The sequence below is a fragment of the Pogona vitticeps genome, chromosome 7 (assembly GCF_051106095.1).
Source record: "Pogona vitticeps strain Pit_001003342236 chromosome 7, PviZW2.1, whole genome shotgun sequence".
In the NCBI taxonomy this organism is placed as follows: Eukaryota; Metazoa; Chordata; class Lepidosauria; order Squamata; family Agamidae; genus Pogona; species Pogona vitticeps.
This window is the reverse complement of record NC_135789.1, coordinates 21,205,145-21,231,309: the sequence shown is the minus strand read 5'-3', so window position 1 is coordinate 21,231,309 and position 26,165 is coordinate 21,205,145. Positions and strand designations below refer to the sequence as shown.

The following is a 26,165-nucleotide window of genomic DNA, read 5'->3' as shown; positions in this document are numbered from 1 at the left end:
ACTTTATCTGGACTACAACCTCAAGAATCTTCCTTGAAGATGTTGGGGTGCTCTTGGTTTCGTGACACAGTTTGTTGTGAGGACAAGGAGCAAAGTGAACTACAGTCTCCCTTAGTAGACTATCCCTTATTTGTTCATGTACCTCAACTGGCACTTATTTGATTCAATACATTTGCTCAGAGAGTCTGGTAAATTAGAAATAATAAAATATTTCTGTTTACTCACAGATCTTCTTATATAAAAAAGAAACACCAGAAACAGTTTGGCAACCGGTGGAGCTCCTTTAACAAGGAGGTGGTTCTGTGAATGTGGTGACCAGCCCCAGTCAGCCATCTGGCTGCTGTCGTCTTTTGGCCCCACTGAACGTTTCATGACACTTTCCATAGTTAGGCAGCCCTAACTATTGAGTGTATTACAGTGATCCAGACAGGAGGTAACTTAGGCATGTGCCAGAGCACACTTTTCCAGGAACAGATGCTCCTGGATGCCTCCCCAGGAATAGCTGACGCACTAGTATTAATTGGGCCAAGGCCTCTCCTGGCCACCATGGAAACCTGGGCATCCCGGCTTGGAGACAAATCCAGGAGGAGCCACCCCCCAAGTGGCTTGCTTGTGTTTGCAGTGGGAGCGTAACCCCATCCAGCACAGGTAGCATCCCTATTCCCTCATTTGCCTTTCGACAGACCAGGAGCCCCTCTATCTGGTCTGGATTCTGTTTCAGTCAATTCGCCCTCATCCGGTCCATTCCTGATTTTGACGGAAAGGAGAGAGAGAGAGAGAGAATTGGGTGTCATCCGCATTCAAGGTCATCAGGTGACACCGAACCTCAAAACTCAGGTCAACCTCTCCCAGCGGTTCCATGTAGATGTTGAAAAGCGAAGGGGGCAAAACAGATCCCTGAGGGACCCCACAGTCCTGGATGCCGAACAGGATTCACTACAGAACTTAAGTGCTTCGTTTGCTTCCTGGCAGACTAAGTGGTTATATTCCGGACAGACAGAACCCTTCATGCTACCAGTTTGTGTCTGCCTTTGTAATTCGCATAGAGAAGGCTAAACCTGAGGTAGAGAGAGAGAGACACAATCGCCTGAGCCTGACAGGAACCTTCCCCCCTCCAGAAATGTCCCTCCCAGCCAAAACCTCCTAAAGGCATCATAACACGGTGCAACCTCCCTACCCGTGGAACAGGGACTGGTTTTGAAAATTAACTTTATTTGGATGACGACACCAGGAGTTCTCCCCCCTGAAGATACCACCTGAAGAGGCCAGCTTTCCTCCGTGAAAAGCAGCCTTCCGGAGATGTGCGATCACTATTTCAACCACAACTGAGTTCAAAAGTAATTCAACCGATTGATCCTCACCTCGGTCAACTTCCTTGCAACAAGCCTCTCCAGGCTTAGCTACGCTGGGTGCCCTCAGCTATTACACAGCTTTTCCGTCACTTTGGCCACACAACTCAAAAGTCTCAGGAACTTGGCCGGAACCTGCTGGGGTTCCTCCTTTTCTGCAATTAACTTTGGCCCGTTCAGGGGTCCCCTTCGTGCGGCTACAAGGGGACAGAGTCAACCTCTGGAGAGCAAACCGCTCAACAGAAGCAAAGGGAATAAGCCCCAGAGAAGTTGGCGCAGCAAAGCAGCTGCTCTTCTGGATAAGCGACACGATGCGCAAAATTAATGCCATTGACCCACAAATTTTTCTTACAACTGGCAAAACTCTCACAGGTGAAGAAGGGGTTTAAAAAGGCAGCTTCTTACTTCTCACAAGCATGGATGAGGCAAGGAAAGAGGGGCCACCAGGAATCTTGCATGAGGGGGTCAAACACTACGCAGCCATTCCCAAATGATGCATCACTGTGACCCCTCTTTGCCCCCCCTCCATCCCTAAGGACACCCCGACACTCTATACCAATGGTCAGGAAACAAATGGGGTAAAAATGAAAATCCTGGGGGTAATGAGGACGGTCGCGGCAGGCATTTTACCCCCAGGCATTTTATGTCCGACAATACTGTGTGTAGGCGGCCGTTCCGTCGCGGGGAGAGCGAGCCCCGGCGGGGAACTGCACAAGGGCACCCGCCTGCCCTCCTCACCTCCAAAGTGGGGGGGGGGGAGGGCGGCGTACCAGGCCAGCTGGACTCTTTGCCCGGTGGAGCCCTGGCTGGGGCTTTCCTGCCTGCCTGCGCCCACCTGCCTGGTTCGCTGGCAAGGAGGCCCCCTTTCCACCCCGCCTCACCTGAGCTCATGGCCAGTGGACCTGCCCGCCCTGCAGTGCCCGCTTCCCCTCGCCAAGGATGGACATTTCCAGCAGTGTGGTGGCTCCAGACTGGGTGCCCGGACAGTGGCCACAGGTCCCGGGCGAGTGCAGGAGGGACAGGGGTTGGCCGCGGATGGCAAGAGCCGGGGGGGGGGGAATGTCAATGTAAATAATTTTTTTGGGGGGGGGTTAAAAGGTAAAAAGGTTCCCTGACCCCTGCTCTATATAATCACTTTCAGTTTTGAGGGGGAAATGCTTCACAACCCTATCAAAATCTGCATCACCCGCCACCCCTCACCCGGCGGACGCGGACGGCTTTCCACTCCCACTGATATGCCAGCTGTAATGTTTAATTTGTCCCCAGCATGGTCTGAAGGGGGTTCTTTCAGCAGCTTTTATAACGTTTACATGTAAACCAGGGCTTTGGAAAGCTGCCTGCTCTGTCCCTCTTCCCCCCCCCCCGAAAACAGCAAATCTGAGGCCATTATTGATGAGGGGGCGTCAGCAAGAGAAAAACGAATTCCGGATGTCTTCACTCAGGCAATGAAATTTAGCTCCCTTGGGGGAAAAATACCCTTGAAACACGTTGAGAATAAAGGACAGGGCCATCCCAAGAGCTCAGCTTCTCTCCCGTGCTTGCCTCCTCGTTAAACAAATCTCACTTAATTATGTTCCTGGGAGTTTGAGTCGAGAGAAGACAGGGGGCTTGCGGGGGCCAATTAATTAATCAACAAAAACACTTGATCAGTCAACTGAAACACCCGTCATTCAGTGACGGCTGGGTCAGTTGAGCCAGACACATGACACTCGTCTAGGAACTTACCATACAGAACAGAAAGCAGATGGAAGAGAAAGGGGGAAAGACATTGAATGGTAGGAAATTCAAAGAACAGGACGTCATCCAATCAGAGAATCATGGAGTTGGAAGGGGTCGTAAAGGCTGGGGAGCCCAACGCCCTGCTCAAGGCAGGGATCCGAATCAACACAAATCAGACCATTGGCTCATTTTCTCTTGAAGGCCTCCAGCGTTGGAAAGCGCTCACCACGTTCCGGAGTCAGGGGTTCCACTGTCCTATGGCTCTAACAGTAAATTTTTCCTAATATTCAGCCTAAATCTGGCTTCCTGTCCCTTGAGCCCATTGTTGTGTCTTTTGCACTCTGGGATGATGGAGAACAGATCCTGCTCCCCATGACAAGTCTTTGACAAGGGCTCTCCTCTCTCTCCTCCGTCTTCTTTTCTCCAGGCTATACAGGCCCAGTTCTTTCAGCCTTTCCTCACAGGGCTTGATTTCCAGCCCCCCCCCCCCGATCATCATCCTTCTCGCCCTCCTCTGCACTTTTTCCAATTTCTCAGCATCCTTCTTGAAGTGTGGTGTCCAGAACTGGACACAGAACCCAAGATGGGGTCTAACCAGGGCTGAATAAAGAGGAACTAGTATGAAGGCTGACCACCAAAGAATTGATGCTTTTAAAATGTGGTGTTGGAGGAGAACTGCAAGGAGAACAAACCTATCCATTTTGAAGGAAATCAACTCCAACTGCTCACTAGAAGGACAGATCCTGAAGCTGAGGCACCAATACTTTGGCCATCTCATGAGAAGAGAAGACTCCCTGGAAAAGACTCTGATGATGGGAAAGTGTGAAGGCAAGAGGAGAAGGGGACGACAGAGGACGAGGTTGTTGGACAGGGTCATCGAAGCAACCAATATGAATTTGACCCAACTCCGGGAGGCAGTGGAAGACAGGAGGGCCTGTCGTGCTCTGATCCATGGAGTCATGAAGAGTCGGACACGACTTAACAACTAAACAACAACAAGTATCTCATGGGATTTGGTGACTATACTTGTAAATGGAACCTAAAATAGCATTGGCCTTTTTTTTTTAAAGCCACATCACACAGTTGACTCATCTGTAGCTTGTGATCTACAACCATTCCAAGATTCTTCTCGCTCGTAGTTTTGCTGAGCCGGGTATCTCTTATCTTGTAACTGTGCAATTGGTTTCTTTTCCTGAGGTGCAGGACTTTGCACTTCTCCCTGTCAAATTTCATTCTGTTGCTTTTGGCCCAGGGCTCCACCCTATCTAGTTCACTTTGAATTTTGTTTCTGTCTTCCAGGGTATTAGCAATTCCGCTGTGTCAAGCTATGGGCTTACATTCAAATCCAGCCTCCTCCGTGAGCACCCCTACCACCATGCTTTATAATTTATTGTGCCGAACATGTTGGCCTTCCAGGAGAAAATGCCCTGCTATAAATAGGCTTCCCAGCCTTGGGTCCCCCAGATGTTCTTGCACAACAATTCCCAGAAATCTTGGCCAGCACAGCTAGTCCAAGAACCTTTGGGGGACCCAAGGTTGGGGGAACCACTGACCTCTGAGAAAGAAAGAAACCATCCTCACCTTTAACTATAAGACACCAACCTTTGTCTTCACAAGGCCTCCTAATGTCCTCCTGCTGTTTTTCAGCAGCTGCTGAAGCTTATTAAGTAGTCCTACAGCAATGAATGGAGTCCTGATAGTCTAATTAAGCAACTTTGCATGACAAAAACATCCTGTAATTACGCTTGAAGGAGAAAGCAAGCCAGATTCCTTCCGCACATTAATCACAAATACTGGTTAATGCCGGCTCGTTTGCATTAGAAATGTTTACTTTTACCACTGAGCATTCCTTGCTAAAGGATAAGGATGGTTACACCTTTACTTACTTACCAACCAACACTCTTCCCCCCCCCCATTAGTGCATTCTGGGTGGTTAACAACATAATGATCAAAACATCTAGACCAGAAATTAAAATTAAAGCATGGGTCAAATAAAACCGATCCCACCTTTGCTTTCTCTCTTCCTATTCCTTGGAAAGGAGGAGAGAGAAAAGCACCATCCAAAGTACAGCCAGTATGAAAGGTAGTATTGGATGTGACAGAAATGACACCTAAAGAGGGGGGGGGGGGGGAAACTAGATCATGTAAGTCAAAAGTCAAGATCATAGCAGGCCAAGGACTTTCATGTTTGAAACAATAGTGCTTCTTCTAGTAAGGTGCTAAATTTTGATGTTGGATGACTGGAGGGAAGAACAATAGGGCTGATCCACAGAAGATCAAGCCCCCCACCCGATACTGGAAAATGTGGATTAGCATGTCTCTATCTCCCTCTAGTGGCCAGTTCTATTTATTTAATTTATTTATTTATTTTACTGTACAGTATTTATATCCCGCCTATCTGGTCGGGTCAGGACCACTCTAGGCGGCTAATCTAGAAATGTCATCTTTAGAAAAGTGTATTTCTAGGATTTTTCTTTTCATATTTTTAATATTTTCAGACCGTGAATACGTGAATCAGCAGATATTGATGCTGTAGCTATGGGAGTCCTACTTTGGGCGCACATTTTATGAACCTTTGGGAAGGGAGAGGAAATCCAGTGGGAAATGGTAAGGGGGATTTCTTATAGGAATTATCTTTGGCTACGAATCAAGGCAGAAGGTGAGGATTTCCTGCTCTCACCTGAGGTCTGTAAGAAGATGCAGAAAAGCAGGGATCATGGGGGCATCAGATGGCCTTAGATCACGAAAAGCAACTGGGTGGTCCCGCAGACATTGTGGTACCACTAAACTAGTTCTTGCACAAGGCAGGATGAAAATGGCTATCCAACTGCATTTGAAGATGGTCCATTTTTGGTCCTAGATGCCACTTTGTAGCCAACCCGAGACCCACCAGCAGCCACGTCATGTCCTAGATCCAGATTTATCAAATGAGACCCACACAGGCTCTGGTGCATGGAACACCTTCCACCCCTACTGTCTGGTCCCTCCAATGAGACCTCTCATCCATCTACAGTTGGGCTCCAGCCTCTCTGATGAGCTGCCTCCTTTTCCTTTCCTAGTTTGGAGGTCTTCCAGAAAAGCCCTTTCTTTCATCCTGCCATCCCCAAAGCCCTGTTTGGTGGAGTGGGGAGAGAGAGGGCCTTTTGAGTGGTGACTCCCGGGCTCCGGACTTCCCTCCGGCAAAGTTGGCTGCTTCTTTACCACTCAATAGGACTGGTGGTTTACAATATAATTGAGCATGTTGGTACTCGTTTGACCAACCTCAGAAGGATTGTAGTGCTGGAGGAAACTCTTGAGAGTCCCCTGGACTGCAAGGAGAACAAACCTATCCATTCTGAAGGAAATCAACCCTGAATGCTCACTGGAAGGACAGATCCTGAAGCTGAGGCTCCAATACTTCGGCCACCTCATGAGAAATCTCCCTGGAAAAGACCCTGATGTTGGGAAAGTGTGAAGGCAAGAGGAGAAGGGGAAGACAGAGGACGAGGTTGTTGGACAGTCTCATCGAAGGAACCAACATGACTTTGACCCAACTCCAGGAGGCCGTGGAAGACAGGAGGGCCTGGCGTGCTCTGGTCCATGGGGTCACGAAGAGTCAGACACAACTTAACAACTAAACAACAACAACACTCATTTGACCAACCTAAGAAGGAAGGCTGAGTCCACCTCGAGCTGGTTCATCAGGACTGATTTGAGGTTGTGTGCGCAGAGTCTTGACCACAGCACTGCAGTTTAACCACTGTGCCACAAGACCCCTACAAGAGTCCTGGAACACTCTTCTTGTCCTTCTGCCGTTAGACAAAGACTTTTTTATTCCAGCAAGTTTTTTTGACAATGGTCCGACTCTTTAGGAAACGGAGCCGTGCTGTGTTTTTTCTTTTCAACTGTTGTGTTTCCAAACAATTTTTAAATTAGCTATATTTTGACAGGTTCTCCCTTTAAAAAAAAGAAAGAAAGACGGGAGAGAGGACGTTTCTGACAGCCGATTTAATTGCATTGTGGCTTTTTCTTAGCTTTTCATTTGTATTTTTCTGCACTTTTTAAAATCTGTCTTTGCTGTATTTTTTTAAAAAAACCTATCTGTCCCTTGCCATTCTTCCAGTACAGTATAGCGGCTTCCAGGCTTGGGCCAGCCCGGCTGGCAAAGGCTTCTGGGAATTGGGCTCCAGAAACACCTGGTTGACCCAATGTGGTAAACCATTGTTCCAGGACAAAGACCCATATGTGACTTACCAAAAAAATTGTTTAAAAACAACAACCATATACAGATACAGTAAGTTATTGTATTAAAACTCAATAAAACGCATCATCAGATTAAAAGAATCGCTGAATTGCAACGTTTAAAAAACGATATAAAACACACAGGCCAGAAAAGTATTGCCATTTTACTCTGGAGTAAGTCAATGATCCCAAGTCGTCATGGCGCATGGAGAGGGGCCAGGCCCCTGTCGGGGGTTGCATACCAGTCAGGTGAGCAGCCACAAGGCTAAGCATGAGACCTGCACTTCGTTCATTACATGGGATTCACCCTCCACAGACTGACCTCATATTACCTGCTCCAGAGAAAAAGCCTGACTCATCCATGAAGCTGAGGGTCAATTAGAACCTGCTCCCCACCTTCAGCTCCTGACATATAGAGCTGAATACAATGGTCAGGTACCCATCCATTGCAATAGAGACCATAAGGTCAGACAATAGTAGCGTTTCCTAACTGAGGTGGCTGGAGTGGCTCCCCCCCCCCATGGTTTCCAGGATCTCGCTGCCATTCACTTGTATTTACTGTTAATTTTAATTTTTCTTTATTTTTATCTCTTCTTCCTTTTCATAGATTTTCTTCATTTTAATGCTAATTTTAATTTCAATGGCCTAAAAGGGCCCTGGAGAGGAAAGGGGCAATTTCACCATTAGGGATGTGGTTTTTCGGAATTCAAAGACTCCCTGTCCCATGCTCCAGCAGCAGTCCCCACCTCTGGGGTTAATCCACTGGGACCCATTTCCTTACACACCTTTCGCCGGCCCCAGGGAATCTTCACAGCTCCTAGGGTGGAGCGGGGGCACTTATAGGACCGTCGGAAGCACCCCCTTTTCACTCTATTCCTCCCCTATCCCTCGCTCTCTTTCCAGGAGAGGTCAAGCCAGAAATGACATTCTAACTTTTGGAGAACAGAGAAATCCTAGAATCCTCAGCCTGTTCCCACGGGAGGGCTACGCCCAGATCTCGCAAACAGATGCTTACCAGGGAGTAAGGTAAACCAGGCGCAGGAGAGTTGGGGGTCCAGAATGATCCCAAAGAAGCCAGGCCTTGTAGCTAGAGCTGGAAAGCTGAGTCAGGCCGGATCCAGACCCAGGAGAGAGAGAGAGCTGGTCTCTCTGGACACTCAAAGGGAAGGGTCTACAGCTGGCCAGAGGAAGCCCCACCCTGAGCTCAGCTGCAGGGCATTAGCCGCCTGGGAGGAAAGCTCAGCTGCAGGATCAGGCCCATGAGTCTCCCCAGGGGAAACAGCTTTCTCTCACCGAGACCGCCCTACTCCAGAGGAAGCCCCTTCTCTCACCTAGTCTTTCCTCCACAGCCAGCACTTCTGGTTCTTCCCCCTCTCCGGTCGTTCCAACCATGACCCAGGAGAAGGTCTCTCCAACCCAGCCCTAGATTCCAGCAGAGAGCATCTCCTGCCTCAACGCCCCCTTTCCTCTGGGGGTTCAGGCTGAGGGCTCCGCAAGGGCCCAGCGCCATCTGGAGGAGGGTGACCCCTCTGGGCTCCTGGGAGGATCCTGGGGCAGCTGGAATGGGCAGTCCTTCCCTCGTGTTGGGTTTGAGGGTTTCTCCAACCCATCAAGGGACCGCATGGCCATCAAGACCAGTAGAATGGACCAAGAAGTTCTGAGAAGAAAACCGGAGGGGATCTGCTGAGATCTAGAGACATGGTGGCCCAGCCACTCCTGGGAATGTTGAGGTACTTCCAAATCAGCCCAAAGTCTTCGTACTAAGGGTACCCAGAAAAAGGGCACCCAATGAGCCATTTGAGATCTGCTCTTCCTTGCGGGCTGCTTTCTCCGAACCAGTGGCGTGCCTGCATAGGACAAAGCTGGACTACAACTCCCATCAACCCCATTGTCTGGGGCTAATGGGAGCTCAAGTCCAATGCCTTCTAGAAAGCTCCAAGTTCTCCTGCTCTACTTTAAGACGTGCTTTGGAGTTTTAAGCTGGCCACATGTGTCTCTCTAGAGCTGCTGTTTTAATGGTTTCGGAGAAATTGAAGGACTGAAGCTCTTCTCCATGAAGGGTGGCGGTGAACGCTAACGGGCAGAGCCACAAAAACCCAGCATATTTTAGCCACCACCTTCCCGGCCGATCACAACGTCTCAGGAGGGATCTTAGAAGGGGGAAGAAATCTATGAAATTAGGAGATGATCAAAGAGGGGCGGCGTGGAAAAAAGGGTGCAAACATCTGGTGAACTCCAGATGGAAAAAATATCTCAAGGTCTAAGTGGATGGGTCCCCTGAACTTTGAAATAGAAGGCACTCAATGTCACAACACAGAATAAGCAACTTCTCAACAAAGACGCATCCTGATGACACAAGATTAGCATCTGCCAACAGCATGATTTAACGGCGGAATGTTTATGCTGACAGTTTACCAGCCGCGTTAATAACGTAATTGCTATTTTCGGCATTGAACTCCCCTTGCTTCTCGCTCCCCCCCCCTGCAGTGCACCTAGGCGAGTCGGAAGAAGTAGAGGATCATTCCCAAAAATGGCATTCCCTGAAATAAACCTGCCAGTCTTTCAGCTTTGACAAAAAAAATAAAAATAAAACAAGGCTGTCTGCTCGCTTGGCAGGGAGAGACTAGCAGAAGAAATTCGATCAGGAAAGTCACCCCCAGCTTTTGGAGAACCAAAGATCGGGAAGGAACCCGAAAGGGGCCTCGCCGCTCGCCCGTGGTAGAAATCGAACGGAAAGGCAGGCCTGACCAAAGGATCGTTGAACCCTAGAATCAGGGCATTGGAACCGGGCCAACAAGGCAAGGGATCCCGATCCAAGGATATTTGCTGGGTGGTTGTCTAAATCAGTGGTCCCCAACCTTGGGCCTCCAGATGTTCTTGGACTACAACTCCCAGAAGCCTTCACCACCACCTCTGCTGGCCAGGATTTTTGGGAGTTGAAGTCCAAGAACATCTGGAGGCCCAAGGTTGGGGACCCCTGGTCTAAATGTCTCCTGGAGGCCCTCCAGAGTCAGAGCCCTCTCCACCTCTCAAGGTCATGGGTTCCATAGCTGTACTGCTCTCAGGGTTAAGATGTTTTTCCTCATATTCAGCCTAAATCTGGCTTCCTGTCCCTTGAGCCCATGGTTGTCTGTCCTGCACCCTGGGAGGATCAAGTATGGACCCTGCTCCTCCTCTTGATAGCCATCTTTCAAGTACTGTATTTGCAGAGTACTATCCTATCTCTCCTCTGTCCTCTTTGGTCAAAGCTATACATTCCCAGTTAGACAGTCTTACAGAATAATGAAGTTGGAAGGGACCTGTAAGGCCATCTAGGCCAACCCCCTGCATAAGGCAGGGATCTAAATGAAAGTATATATGACAGATGGTTTTGTCTAATTTTTTTTTCTTGAACTCCTCCAGCATTGGAGTGCTCACCACCTCCCAAGAGAATTGACTCCTTCATCATACTGCTCTAACAATTAGGAGGTTTTTCCTAAATCGAAATCTGGCTTCCTGTCCCTTGAGCCCATGGTTGCGTGTTCTGCACTCTGGGATGATGGAGAACAGATTCTGCCCCCTCCTCTGAAGGACAGCCTTTCAAATATTTGAAAAGGGCTCTATCACCCCTCAGCCTTCTTTTCTCAAAGCTAAACGTGCCCAATCCTTTCAGCCTTTCCTCCTAAGGCTTGGTTTCCAGTCCCCCGGTCATCATCCTCGTCGCCCTCCTCTGAACCTGTTCCAGTTGGTCAGCATCCTTCTTGAAGTGTGGTGTCCAGAACTAAACCCAGGACTTGAGATGAGGCCTCATCCGTGCTGAGTCGAGGAGAACAAGCACCTCACGGGATCTGGGCACTAAGGCATCCGTTAATGCATCCTCACAGCCTTTGTCTTTGAGGCCACAACTAAGCCTCTGCTTCGATATTTCCAGCAAAAGAAGGCCAAAGCGTTTTGGAACAAGCTATTCAACCACTCAGGAGCTCTAACTCCTAGGCAGCTCTACCACGGGTCTAATAGAAATCCTCCCCCCCCTTTGAGCCTGTTGCATCAAGACTCACGTGGGGCGAAAGAGAACAGACTGGTCCTCGATCACCCTTCCCAGCCTTGCATCTCTCTCTCTCTCTCTCTGGGGCCTTATCCCCACCGGCCATGGGAAGCAGCCTCCTCCCATCAAGCGTCACCCTTTAGAAGGCTTTGATCATTGCAGAGGATTCAACTCAGGGCAGATGAACCTCAGAAATGAGGGGCCCAGATTCCCCTAAGGGGTGTGGCCTGTGGATCCCCCCCACGTGAGGCCCCGCCCTCATCCCACCAGGGTTTTGTGATATTCTCTCTCTCTCTCACACACACACACACACACACACACACACACACACACACACAGAGAGAGAGAGAGAGAGAGAGAGAGAGAGAGAGAGAGAGAGAGTTTTCCTAGGTAGGTTTTTAATTCCTCCCCTCTAAAAGGTTTAAACACCCCTCCTGAGGCTTAGTTACTGGAAATTAAGAGCTCCCCCAAAGCAGGGTTTAGCCCGACCCCCTTTGCCTTTGGCCCCACCCACCCGTGGAACATGGGACTTTTCCAGCATTGGCTCCAACCCTCAGGCTGGAAAAAAGGGTGCTCCTTTCACTTATCGGAAGGAAAGCATTTAAGTGTACAATTAAGATGTCATGTGTGAACACGCTGCCCGTGGTTTACAAGTGAAGGTGTCCCCCAACTTTGCGTCGCTGGCGGGAGTTTTCCGTAAAGGAGGAAACCTGGACTTTTAAGAAGGGTTGGCTTACATCCTTTGAGAAAAGGCGTCAACCTAAATATTCTTTTCTGTTTCCCAAAAAAAGCAAATCTCTTTTCATGTTATAATGTGTTTCTTTCCAGACCTCCAAGAAGCTCAGAGCAGAAAAGATCATTCACCACCTTCCTTTTCTACTCTTAACTCCCACCTTCCTAAGCCAACACAGCCTGGGCTACATTGGTGGGGGATGATGGGGGCTGCAGTCCATGAGGCCTATGAATGGGACACCTTCCCTAGTGCCAGTTGGGTTAAATTTCAAAGAGCCACTCCTGCGAAGAGAGTTCAAAATGCGCAGGCCAGGGGACCGCTCCCGTTCTGGCCCATTCTGTGGAGAACGGGTCTTTTGCAAAGCTAACGGGTCTTAAGGGTGCATGCAAAAATCAACCAGTGCCCCGCTGATACTGACCCCTTGCCACTTTTGCCCCGCGAACCCCCACGCCCTATGTCTTTAGGGGCATACATGACTGCGCACAAAATCTCTGGCATCATTTTGCTTTCCGCCTCTCCTTGAGAATCAGGCACCCCCACCCTCACTCCCCAACCTGGGGGGGGGGCTGTCCCTTGGAGGTCGGCTGCTTTGAAGCAGGTTCACTCAAGCGGATTGACAATGCCTTCTCAGGCCCTTCTCCTGTGACTTGGTTTTGAAAGGACCTCTTGTTACCAGAATGCTGCAGCACCGCTCTGCCATGCGCTGGAGCAGCAGCAATGTGACCCTTGCGTTTCCAACAGGAGAGGCTGGGGTCCTCCCCTCCCCTCCCCCTTTCCTTGTGCCCCCCCCTCCCGGGAAAACTCACCATCGGACTAACTCCCATTTCTTCTCGCCTGGGGTCTTCTTAGAGGCCATGCTCCCCCTTCTTCCTCCCTCGGCCCGAGTTCTCAGTCCCGGCAAAAAAAAAAAAAGACTGCCTCTACCTTGGTGCCGGGAGGATGATGCTCTCGGCCTCCATCCAGGGACGGACTGAGGCTGCCTGCAGCAAATGTTGCTCAGCTGCTCAGCAGCCGAACCAGGTCCTTGTTCTTTGGTGCATAGGAGGGGGGGGACAGGAGAGGGAATAGAACGGCTGAACTCAAAACATTCCAGGATTCTCGCCTGAACCAAGAGGCACGTGTCAGCAGAGGATGGGGAGAGAAAGCACCTTTGCCTCTCAGGACGGAAGAGCCATAGAGCCCGTAGGGACTCCAAAGGTCATCTAGCCCAACCCAAGGGCTGTACCTGAATCCGCCACCCCTGGCTCAGCCATCCCTGGCCGATGGCCCCCAAAGTCTAAAAATCTGCAACCAAGGAGATTTGTGGAGGATGCTGGGCCACCCAGAGAGGAGCCGCTGACCACTGAGCGACACTACCCTTGCTGAAACTGGTGTGGGGGCTTGCTGGGTGTGTTAGTGTATGTCTCTCTCTCTCTCTCTCTCTCTCTCTCTCTCTCTCTCTCTCTCTGTGTGTGTGTGTGTGTGTGTGTGTGTGTGTGTGTGTGTGTGTGTGTGTGTGTGTGTGTGTGTGTGTTTCAGTGTGCTGGCAATTGGGAAAGCTTAATCTGGACCCTTTTCTCCCCCATCTTTGGGGATCCAGGAAGAGACAAAAACTTCCAGGTTGCGGTTTTGCCTGCAAACCAACCCTGCAAGGTTAAAAAAAAAAAAGCCAAAACTCACTTTCCTCAGGACCACCAGCCCCGTCAGGATGTTCGAGTGAAAACAAAGCTGTAAAATGTTGTTATTTGTATGGAAAGAATTTCAAAAGGACATATAGCTTTAGAGGAGTTTGTTTATTCTACAACAAGAGTCTGTTTATTCTACAAGAGTTTGTTTATTCTACAACAATAAAGATAGGACGCAGTTGGACAGTGAAAACCAGACTCATTCAGAAGTGAAAGCCGCTAAGATCCAGACCCAGAGAAAATAAGGAAAGCCAACTCTCTCATTCTGTACTTACAAAGAAACATGGTTCCAGGGCATACACTGAGTTCACAGCATAAAAAAAGGCTTGGAGTACATACTGAAGCCAGCACAGGTGGCAAGAAGATGCCTGAGTGAACCCGTCTCTTCTTGGCTTGCCTCCTCTTCCATCATCCTCTCGCTGCAGGGCTCGGCACTGTTAACCAACCACCCTGGCATCCTCTCCCAACTCCTGTAACTAATTGGATAAAGCAGCAGTTCCTCCTTTGGGTATCCTGAGAATTCAAGATGAAGGCTCCCCAAGATTCAAGGCGGCTGATAAAACTCTCGCACCAGAATTTAGCTAATTGGAAAGGGCATTTTTTTTTCAACCCATCCAACGTATTGCAGACTTGAAGATTAACCTTTTCCTTCTTCGTTTCCTCACAAGACTCAGCGACAGTGTGACCCAACCTTGGGTCCTCCAGTTGTTCTTGGACTACGACTCCCAGAAGCCCTTGCCTGCACAGCTAGAGGGGAAGGCTGGAGGGAGTTGTGGTCCAAGCACATCTGGGGGCCTCCGGGTGGGAACCACAGCCAAGGGAACGACCGAAGGTCCTTCAAAAGCAAAATGGAAGACCACAGGATGGCCCTCGGGTTATCTCAGTACGGCTACCACATCGCCTCTCTGTCTTCTCCAGTATAAAGATGTCTTTCCCCCTCAACCGTTTAAATCAAAGGGCTCGACTGAATAATCTTAGAACGGCAGAGCTGGAAGGGGCTTTGCAGATCATCCAGTCCAGCCCCTGTCAAGGAGGCCCTGTGGGGGATTTGAACTCCCAACCCTGACTATACCACTCAGCTATCTAGTACCCTGTTTTCCCCAAAATAAGACCTACCCTGAAAACAAGCCCTAGTAGGATTTTTCAGGATGCTCGTCATATAAGCCCGACCCCAAAAATAAGCCCCAGTGAAGTGAAACCCTCGGCCTCCACCCTTGTGAAGCAACCAGAAGAAGAGGACAGGACTGCATTGGAATCAGTGTTGATGGTTGTACATGAAAAAAAAAATCCCCTGAAAGTCAGCCCTAATACAGTACTTACTTTTTTGGAGCAAAAATTAATATAAGACCCTGTCTTATTTTTGGGGAAAGCACGGTGCTATTATTACAGCTCCTCGTTTTCCTCCTCTCCAGGCCTGTGTTTCTTGCTGGTTTAAACACCAGCTGCCTTCCGGAGGGGTTGTGTGACGCTGACCTCTTCCTGGATGGCTTCGCAAAATCCGCAGGGCGGCCGAGCTCGAACCCGACCGGGGGCAGCCGTTTCTGTCTCCACACCACAGGCCGTTTCCCCACAGAGGTGGCACTCTGTGCATGTTTAGAGGCGGCCCATCCCCGCTGCAATGCCCTGGGGTGGGGAAGGCAGCCCAGCAGGCAGAGAAGAAAAGCGCCCTGTGGCTCTCAAAGAAGGACATGCCATGCTGTAGACCTCACGTGGCACGAGATGGAAGGGGGTCCCTTGGAGAAGAGAAAGGGTGTGGTGTCATGCGGGGGAGCTGGACTGGGACCTGGGAGATCCGGGTTCAGGAGCCCTCCCAGAAGGGAGTACAGCGTAGGGTCTGAGCAGGGACAGGTAGGAACCCCCCCCCCCCAACTCCTCCAACCTCCAGGGCAATAATGCTGGCAGCCCTCCTCCATCTCTTTCCCAAAGCCAACCTCTGGAGGTGAGGATGCTGATCATGGGCCCTCCACGTCTCAGGTTGACCTTGGCTGGGCCGGTTCAGAGGGAAACCTGTCCTGTTCCGCTGCTGGAAGGTCTGGCCGCTCCGTTTCAGGGTTTCGGCCACCTTCTGATAGCCCTGAGGCCATCTTGGTGGAGAGCAGCCCTTCATTTTTCAGATCCCCAGAGCATTCGTGACCACAAGGTGCCACGTGGAACGTCCAGTGACCCATCGGAGAGAATGAGAGCGAGAAGACCGGCTCCCCCTTCGCCCCTGAGACTTGGGACACTTAACGGGTCTCATGACACCAGGGAGGAGAAATTCGGGCCCCATTTGGACGCGGTCACTTACAGGCGGACTCCCTTTTGTTTCCATGAATGGCTGTGTGTAGCGTTATTTTGAGGAGACAGCACATTGATACAGTTTTTACAAGCTGTCTACTCACGGCTTTGGGACTTGGATGGCACTGCAGGTTAAACCGCAAAGCCTTTGGGCTGCAGGGTCTGAAGACCAGCCATCATAAGATCGAATCCATATGGCGGAGGGAGCTCCCGTCGCTTGTCCCAGCTCCTGCCAACCTAGCTGTTCAAAAGCACATAAAAATGTGAGTCGATAAATAGGTACCACCTTGGTGGGAAGGTAATGGCGTTCCGTGTCTAGTTGCGCTGGCCACGTGACCACAGAAATCATCTATGGACAAATGCTGGCTCTACGGCTTGGAGATGGGGATGAGCGCCACGCCCTTGAGTCGGACACGACTAAATATCAAGGGGAACCTTGACCTCTACTCACTGCTTTATACTGTAGCCACCTGTCCTTTCTTCAGTGTTGTCACATGAAAAGATATACGTAGTAAAATATTTATGAAATGCGGGGGGGGGGGTGTCGTCACTTCTGTGATTGACTGTAGTTGTGAAAATCTTTGTGACTGACAACGGACTAAGGAGTGTGTCTTAGGCTGCCCTACCCGGTAGGTTTATTGGGAAGATACTGGGAAATGGAGAAAAAATGGGGGGGGATGTCCTGTAAGTGTAACTGGGAATAAACACGAGGAGGCTCTTCGCCCGCCACTCTGTACACTACTCTGTTGGGTCTCTATTTAACATTTTAGGGCAGGCCAAGGCGTTTATCATCACAGAAGGGGGAGGCTATGGAAATGGACCTGTTCCAAAAGAGTGAAATGCTTGTATTGGGATCAAATGTAAACACACCAAATATATAACCTGTCTCTGTCTATAGGAACTTCATTTCAAGCTGGTTCTTTTTCTCCTTCTTATTTGCTGCCAGGTCACTTCCAGCTGATGCCACGGCAGAAGGTCTTGCCATTAACAGCTCAGGTCTTGCAAATCCCAGGCCGTGGGTTCCTTGAGCGGGTCCAGCCACCTCATGTCCAGTCCTCCTCTTTTCCTGCTGCCTCCAACTTTTCCCAGCACAGTCGTCTTTTCCAACAAATCCTGCCATCCTGGGACACATCCAAAGGTGGGTGGCCTCAATTTTATTTAAGAAGATGGCGTGACTGTACAGCAGTGCCTTGATTTACGAACACCCCTACCTACGAACATTTCGACTTAGGAACAAAATTTCGCTTTGACTTGCGAGCGGAGCTCCGAGGTGAGAAGAGAAAAAGGCAGGGGGAAAAGGCGGGAAATTTAAACCGTTAGTGGCGAAGAGGCTGCTTGTTTGTGGCTCTTTTCCAGCAATGGATAGGAAAAGGGAGACTGAGCCTGGCCGGGGTGTGAGTGCGATCGGAGGAGGCTTCAGGCTGGTGAGGTAAGGTGCTGCTTTTTTGCTTTTTTAAAAACTGTTTTCGGTGGCTTTGGGTGTAGTTTGTTTTTTGGTGATATTTTCTTTTGCAGTCCCAGTGTGGGACGTGCTCTGTTTATTTTTATTTTGGTATTTTTAAAAAATGCTGGAATGGATTAATCCCGTTCCCGTGCATCTCAATGGGAAATGGTGCTTCGACTTAAAAGCATTTCCACTTACAAACATCTTCTGGAACGTAAGTAGGAGCACCACTGTATTTTAATAAATGTAGATGATTGTACAACTCCTTCTAGAACTGACACCAAAGAAAAATGTTCTTCTCATTCTAGGGGACTGGAATGCTAAAGTAGGGAGTCAAGAGATAAAAGGAACAACAGGTAAGTTTGGCCTTGGAGTTCAGAACGAAGCAGAGCAAAGGCTAATAGAGTTCTGTCAAAAGAACAAGCTGGTCATCACAAACACTCTTTTCCAACAACACAAGAGGCGACTCTGCACATGGAAATCACCAGATGCGCAATACCGAAATCAGATTGGTTATGTTCTCTGCAGTCAAAGATGGAGAAGCTCTATACAGTCCGCAAAAACAAGACCTGGAGCATTTCAGGGACTTTGCCCTCCCCCCTTCCCTTTGCTGGGTGCCTTTGATAGAATTGCAAGATGGAAACACACACACACACCAATTTTTTGCAAGGTTTCTGATTACACAGAAGTAAAGAATTGTATGTAATTCGGTCAATTATGGTGACCGTAAAAAAATATAATGGTTATCTACATTAAAGTTAAAATTCAGAAAACCCAGTGAATTCTAGTATTTTGCTTAAGAACCATCTGACCAAATTTAATGGGTTTTGCCACAGTGAAGATGGAATGTGTTAGATGGCACCATTAATTGCAGAAGTTGGAACAGTTGCTTTTCTGAACTACAGCTGTCAGACTCTCCCTGAACGCAGAGTTCCGGGAGCTGTGGTTTTAAAAATTAATTTTTCCAAGCTTTGGATTGGGAATCGCAAAGGTTGATCTTATACAGTGAACATGGATTAGGTTTCAGACTAGGAGCCAAAGGCCAGGGTCAAAGCGCTGCTCAGCTACAAAGCCTTTGCATTAGACCGTCCGCATCTCCCAACCGGCCTGCCTCACAGGACCGTTGTATGGCTGCAGTAGGTGGTTGTGTGCGGAACAGAGAGCGGCTTACTTATTGAGAGCCCTTTGGTCTTGGTCTTCATGGGGGGAAAAGAGCCGTTGACATATAAGGTTAAAGGAAACCGCCAGGATGGTCTCGTCTCCCCATTTACCATTTAACAGACACGACGCAAGACAAAGAACCGCAGGAGATGCCGTCCTGTCCCTTCAGCGCTGCCTGGAGACCGTACTGGAATGGATGCAGGAGAACGGGCTGAGGCTGAACCCGGACAAGACGGAGGTACTAAGGGTGGGCGCCCCCACATTAGGGGATCTGGGAAACTCCCTCACTTTTGGGGGGGTGACCCTGCCCGTCAGGGATGGGGTCTGCAGTCTGGGGATCCATCTGGACCCGGCGCTCACTATGGAACCTCAGGTGGCGTCTGTGTTCCGTACCGCCTTTTTTCATCTTAGGCAGATAGCCCAGCTGCGATCCTACCTTGATGTTGGGGGGCTCACTACCTTGGTGCATGCGCTCGTAATCTCAAGATTAGATCACTGCAATGCGCTCTACGTGGGGCTGCCTTTGAGGCTGCTGCGGAAACTACAGGTGGTGCAGAATGCGGCGGCCAGATTACTCAGTGGAGTGAGAAGATACCAACATATTTCACCCACTCTGGCCGCACTGCATTGGCTGCCCATCCGTTTCCGCATCGACTTCAAAGTGTTGATGCTTATGTATAAAGCCCTAAACGGTTTAGGACCTCGATACTTGGCGGAATGCCTTCTCCCACCAAGATCTACCTGTGTCACTCGTGCGAGCCAGGAGGTGAGACTGAGGAGCCTAACGCCGAGGGAGGCCCGGTAGGAAAAGACTAGAAATCGGGCCTTCTCGGCAGTGGCTCCTCGTCTCTGGAACAACCTACCCCCTGAGATTCGCGCGGCTCCCTCGCTGGGTATTTTTAAGAAACAATTAAAAACATGGATGTTTAGGCAGGCCTTCCCAACAGATAACTCCTGACGATTTTTCCCTTTTCCTATAGCTCCCTATTTTGTTTAGTATATATATATATAGTTTTCTTTCTTGGTTATGTAAAATGGTTTTGTGTATATTATTGTATTTCTTTTATGTTGTTAGCCGCCTAGAGTGGTCCTCACATGACCAGATAGGCAGGATATTAAATAAATAAATAAATAAATAAACAAATAAATAAATAAATAAATAAATAAATAAATAAATAAATAAATAAATAAATAAATAAATAAATAAATAAGCGATGGGGTGGGAAGAGGAAAGGCTGGCCAGTGCTTGTGGCCGCCAGTGCTTGTGGCCCATCTATTGCCAGCCGCCAGTGCTTGTGGCCCAGAAGCCCTTGCACGGAGGATCACATGGAAATCTAGTAAACAGAAGAATTAGGGTTATTCAGAGAGGTTGCTGCACTGGCCTGTTCCAGCTACAAAAGGAAAGAAAAAAAGCCAAGACAACCAGGCCACGGTAGCTGTAAAAACACACCCTCCAATAAATATACTTGTCTTAAAGGTGCCACGATACTTTTGTTGTGTTGTTTTTTTGGGGCGGAGGGTGGCTTGGAGAGTTGCATGGCGCCTGAACATCCAGCAGACTCCACGAAGGTTCCTGGGTGTCGAGGCGGCCAAGCCGGAAGGTCTCCCAATGAAACCACCCTGGGCTCTGATGGCTGGACCCCCCACCCCTCTCCACCGCCGGTCCTGCCCAAGTTTACATTGGGGTGCAGATGTAAAAGTGACTCCTGGGACTGTTTTGCTCTGTCATGGGTGCCTCGTCTTTAGTAGCCTGGAAACCGTCCCGGAGGCAAATTGTGCCGGGAAGAAATGGGATGAGCGAGTTGCTGCTTTCAGCCTGGGGGAGAAACATGGCTCAGAATCATTGCCTCCTAAAATCACGGTGCTGGAAGGGGCCCCAAAGGCCGTCAGGTCTGTCAGGATATTGTAATTTTTATAAGCCTGAACCTGGATAAATGTGTTATTAATGTGCTGCCATTGTTAACAGATGTGTGTATGCTGAGTCACTGTGACTGCTGAGAAGACGATGCAATGTCTGAAGATGAGAAGACACCCAGGTGCAGAAGATGATGTAATGTGTCTTGTGATCGGACTAAAGAAGCCTTGTATATGTATATAAGTGAACAGTGTATTCATAGCTTTCTCTTCTCTCTCCACCATTTGCTGCTATCCTCTATGCCGGTTTGTGTAATGAGTTCCTGCCATGCTTATGTGATGCCTGCCTGTATATACTTGTAAAATATTGTAAATACAACCGTCTTGCTAAAGAAGAAGAATGTCTAAGTTCAATTAACTCTACGCATTTTCCTGTTGCCAAATCCTGACAAGGTCCCCCACCCCCTTACTCAAGGCAGGAGTCCAAATCCAAGCCCATCTGGGCCAATGGTGGTCCAATGTTCTCTTCAAGGCCTCCAGCACTGGAGCGCTTCACCACTTCCCATGCTCATGGGTTCCACTGTCGTGCTGCTCTAAACAGTTAAGAATTTTTTCCTGATATCCCACCGAAATTTGGCTTCCTTTCACTAGAGCCCATTGTTGCATATCCGGTATGCTGGGATAACTGAGAACAGATCCTGCCCCTTCTCGGTTTGACTCCCTTTCAAGTTTCTGAAAAGTGCTCTCCTGTCGCCTTTCAACCTTGTCGCCCTCCTCTGAAGTTGATTCAGTTTCTTGGCCTCCTTCCTACCATGTGGTGTCCAGAACTGGACACACAGGACTCATGATGTGGCCTAACCAGTGTCCATCTGCAACGTCTAGTTCTGAACATGGATACAAATCTCCCCAAATGCTCAGTAACAAGATGGGGGATACTTGGTTGAGTAATATTATGAGAAGGATCTCAGAGTCCTTGTAGATCACAAGCTGAATAGGATTGAGCCAATGATGTGATGCAGCTGCAAAAAAAGGCCAATGCTATCTTAGACGGTATTAACAAAAGTCTCGTCTCCAAACCCTGCAAAGCACTATTTCCCCCTCTATAGCAACTCCATCATTTGCAATCATTTGAAATACTGCAGTCAAGAATTGATTTAGCTCTTACTCCTTGTGTGTGGATCATAATGTGGAAGAGTGGCTTCTTTGGCCCGGCATCTCGGAGAATCTGTCAAGAAAGTAGATCAAGAAAGTAACTTTTCCAAGTGGTGGGGCAGATCCTAAAGACAACGGCTGCCTTCCTGGCAATCAATCTCTTGCTGTTTGTTTTAACTTGACCCCCAGCTGCCCTGTGTTTGCTTTCCTGCAGATTTCACTCAATTAGGAGGAGAAAAAAAACTGTGATTTCCCAGTGAAAAAGTTACGTTTTCCTGGCATAAAACCTAAGACTGCTTTTACAGGGAATGAAGCCTTCTCATTCGAGGGCGTTTCTCAGGCTTCCCTTTGTGAAACAGCGCTAGTCCCCCAGGAGATGCATGCTTTTATTTTTGAATAATTGATTCCCCCTAAACCTCAATGGTCTGAGGAACATGGGAGTTGTCATCCATTTAAAAGCACACATATGCAAATTGGCTCAGCTCCATTGGAGACCAAGCCACCACCTCATTATTAGACAAGTAAGTAAGTAAGTAAGTAAGTAAGTAAGTAAGTAAGTAAGTAAGTAAGTAAGTAAGTAAGTAAGTAAGTAAGTACCGTACGTTGCAAAATCAGGACACTTTAGTAAGTTGCAAAATCTGGGCAGAGTTGTAGGTGCCATAGCTCCGAATTTTCATGCCCAGACATCAACCGTGTTGCTGTGGTCGTTCTGTGCAGCCAAGTCACAGCCGACTTACAGCCACCCTAGTCGGGCTTTCACAGCAAGCGAGAGAGATTTAAGGGGTGGCTTTCCCCGTTCCACTTCACCCAGAGAGCCCCCACGGCAGAGCGGAGAGATTCAAACGCAGGTCTCCTGAGTCCTAGTCCGCCACTCTGTCCACTACCCTGGGTATCATCCAGCACAAACCGTGGCAGCTGGGAGGAATTCTGGAATTTGGACACTCCCAAAATCACTCTTCCGTGCCTTTCCTCACATTCACCTGAGGCACCGGTTCCTAAGACAAAGCGCCGGCCACATTGGAAGTCCCAAATCTGGAGGGGAAAATAAACTGACAAGAGCCAGATATAGAGCCCCTCACATCCTGTACAGTAGTTTCAAGAGCGATCTTGGGGAAAATGCTGAATTTCCCACCGAGGCAGAGCCATCAGCTCCATCGGAGTGAATGGGAAGGCGCATCAGCTGTGCCTCTGCAACGCTTTGCCTTCTGTGATCTTCCTGGATTTATTCATTTTTCGTTTCGGCCCAAATTAGTAAAGAAAGAAAGCAGAACACAAACCCACGGCCGGCCGCTTACCTCCCCAGGAGGCTGGGTGGCAGAGACAGAGATCAAGGTCAGCCGGTGGCCTTCTTCAAGGAGGTCACCCTTCCAGGATAGGATCAGAGAGGAGCCCAGCGGGGAAGAGAAGGGGAACATCAATTCCATACAGCCAGGCCACCCTTTGCAAGGATGGGTGAAGGAAGCCTGTGGTTGTCTGGGTGGGAAACTGCTCCCCTCCACAGTTTTCTGAGAGGAGTCAAAAACAGTGTGCAGGCTTTCCAACCTCATACACAGAGGTGGGGTGAACCAGGGCCAGCCCAAATTCAGAATATTCCATTTTAAAATAAATTTATTCCATAAGTCAATACGTTCCGGTAGCCAGGTTTCGCTTATTGCTGCGGTTACTCCTGTTGAGTAAGTCATTCATTGCACCCCATGTTATTAACTCGGAGCATTGTACTGTAGTAGCCAAGGGGGGGGGGGAATAAAAAACATTATCTAGTTCCCCCTAGTGGCCAAATCTGTTATTGTACATTGGAATGAAAAAACAAACTCAAAACATAACACCAGGAAATGCCTCCCTTAGCACTTAATATTTACATGAAAATGTTTCTAAAAATTCCTTCAAAGAATCAGAGGAAAGCAAGCACAAGGCAGCTATTCATTTTTTAACCATTTTGGAACATTTCAAGTTGTGCACCTTTGCCCTCTTACTTTCGGCTGTGGGAAGGGCCCACCTGTTGGCCGTGCCCACCTCCTTCCTCTAGTCCAGGTGGGCACGCTTCTTCCCAGGGGGCAGGGGCATGGCTCAGGGTCAGAGAGCAGCCAGGTGTGCACAGCCTGAGGAGGGGCCTAAGCGAACCCCCCCCCCGAGAAGGGGCTTCCACCGTTGCTGGGAGCGACCACCGTTGTCTGGGGCATTCTTCCCGTGCCCATTGGCCAGTTCTCTCCAGGGATTCTGCTCAACTGTTGGTGGCTGCCCATTATCGCCAACCGTCTCTGCCCGCTGGCTGCTTTTCTGCTTTCTCCTGGCTTTTACCCACTCTTCTTGCTCCTTCTAACCTCTTTTGCTTCCTCTTCCTCTTCGTCCTAAAGGTGACAAGAGCACTGCCCTTCACTGGATGGAGCTCCCCCTCCGTGACCTTCGTTCAGGCCCAGGCCAGGTAAGGTCACCTGGTCGGTCTCCCGGAGTGGAGGGGCAGCGTGGGGGGTGTCGGGGGGCTACTTGTTGTTGTTGTTTAGTTGTTTAGTCATGTCCGACTCTTCGTGACCCTCTGGACCAGAGCACACCACGCTCTCCTGTCTTCCACGGCCTCCCAGAGTTTGGTCAAAGTCAAGTTGGTCACTTCAGTGACCCTATCATCCTGTACTTATATATATTTAAAAGATTTTTATCGCACCTTTCTCCTTAAAAAAGAACTCGAGGTTCCTGGAAGATGAATGGGCCGTAGCAGTGAGCTGAGTAAGGAAATGCACTCTGCATGTCCTCAGAGGCAGCTCTCCCAAACAATAGCAGCAGGTTTTTTTTTCCATTCCCTGCAAAGTGTCAGTTTTAACCCAGCACCTCCCCATCTCGGGGCTCGAAGGGTTGTGCTTGGATGGTCCTAGGTGTCCCGTCGGGGATGAGACTGCTTGGGGTACTCCAAAGCCCATCCCATGCCCCAGGGATGCTTATCTGCTGGTTCTTCTGAAGGGAGATTCCCTGGTGCTCTGAAGGAGAAACCGTGGCAGGTTCCACATGGGAACCAGGCTTTTTCGCTAAGCCTTCCCATGGTCCTTGCTGGCCAGGGATGGATGGAAATTGGAGTCAAAAAAGGAGTGGCTTTCCTGAGCTCCAATTCTATTTGGTCCTAAACTCCTGCGTGGCTACCCAGGGACAGGAAGGCCAGGCCCTCAATTGGGTTTGCAAAAATCTATTGCTAGCTTCTTGGCTCTGGGTTTTTCTCCCTGCAGCAGCTCGGCTCCACTCTCCCAGCATCAATGGGAATTTTCTACCCCCAAATCAGTGCTCCCCGTCCGTCATCCATTTCTCTTTAGATAAATACTGCATCGCCCAGTTCCTGTGGATATCCTTCCCAGAGAAAAAGGATCTCTCTCTCTCTCTCTCTCTCTCTCTCTCTCTCTCTGTGTGTGTGTGTGTGTGTGTGTTTACTGGGGGTATGTGTGGAAATATACGGTGTTATGCAAAGCCAGATCATGGGTCCCTTTTCAGCCCATGGTCGGATCCGCTTTGGTGGGCATCGGAAGCCCCTCTGGGTAGAAGAGGCTGGCAGTTGTCGTCCGGCCGCCTCTCCGAGGGTGCAAACTTTGGAAGGCTGGTGCATGAGCACCCCTGGATCCATGCTCCTGCCTCTTAAAGGATGATGTTCTCCCCTGAACTCTGCCAAGGCCGGCTCCCTTGGGAATCAGAGAGAGGAGAACGTGGTTTTTTTCTTCTGGGCGGTGGGGGGGGATCCCTCTCTTTCCCCTCCCAATTTTCAAAGGACTTCAAGACCAAGTGAAGGTTAATGGACTCCTTCTGCCTTGGGGCCCTGCTGGGTTTAACTTTTTTGTGGGGAAATCCCCAGGGAACTGCCATTCTCCATTGAGATCTGATGAGTCAATGGGCCTACTCTTGTATACTATAAATTTAGAACTGCATTCTGGGAGTCCTAACTGGCTGAAAAAACACCGAAATGTGGCTCACTTAGGGGGGAAGTCCTAACTTGGACAGCTTTGAGGCTTAGCTAGGCCTAGCTCCTAGGCCTAGCTGTGTTCCGGCTCAGAAGGAAAGCTCCCAGTGAGCACTGGGACAAGAACAGGAAGCTTAGTGGTCGATAAAGTGTGTGTCAGTCGGGTAGAATTCCAAGAAGGAAGGATTATGGGCTCTGTGGTCTAGGAAACCCGAAACTCCCATCTGGATGGTCCTTCGCAAGCAAGACAAGCTCCCTGTAGGTTGCTTGGAAAGGAAGACTTTGCGGTCCAGCTGGGGGCTTCCTTCAGCACCCCGGAGAGCTCCCGCGAAGCCCATTTTCCTAAGAAAGGGAGGCTCAGAAATCTCATGAGCTGAGATGAAAATAGTAGCTTGGGGATTCCCCCCTTCCTTCAGTGGGCTCTGTGAGGAACAGCAGTAGCCTGTGGGACACCACCGGACTTGGGTGCAAAGCGAAGGCACCAGGGGGAGACCCTGAGCCACTAACCAACCCCTGCCTGTTCTCTCTGGACTCTGTCCGTGATCGGTGGCGATGGAGACAGTGTCCCTGGAGCACCCAATCCAGAGTGTGCAACAGCATGTGACTTTCCTGAAGAAACAGCAGCTGGAGCTGCTC

The 26,165-nt window shown here is 49.4% G+C and overlaps 1 long non-coding RNA gene across 1 annotated transcript; it reads left to right on the top strand.

Moving 5' to 3' along the window:
* Positions 1–16,542: 16,542 nt before the first annotated feature.
* LOC140701802 (uncharacterized) lies at positions 16,543–21,347 on the top strand. The gene is made up of 4 exons (XR_012080781.2): positions 16,543–17,257; positions 17,354–17,416; positions 17,740–17,787; positions 20,559–21,347. It is a non-coding gene; the product is annotated as an uncharacterized LOC140701802 (long non-coding RNA).
* The last annotated feature ends 4,818 nt before the right edge of the window (positions 21,348–26,165 follow it).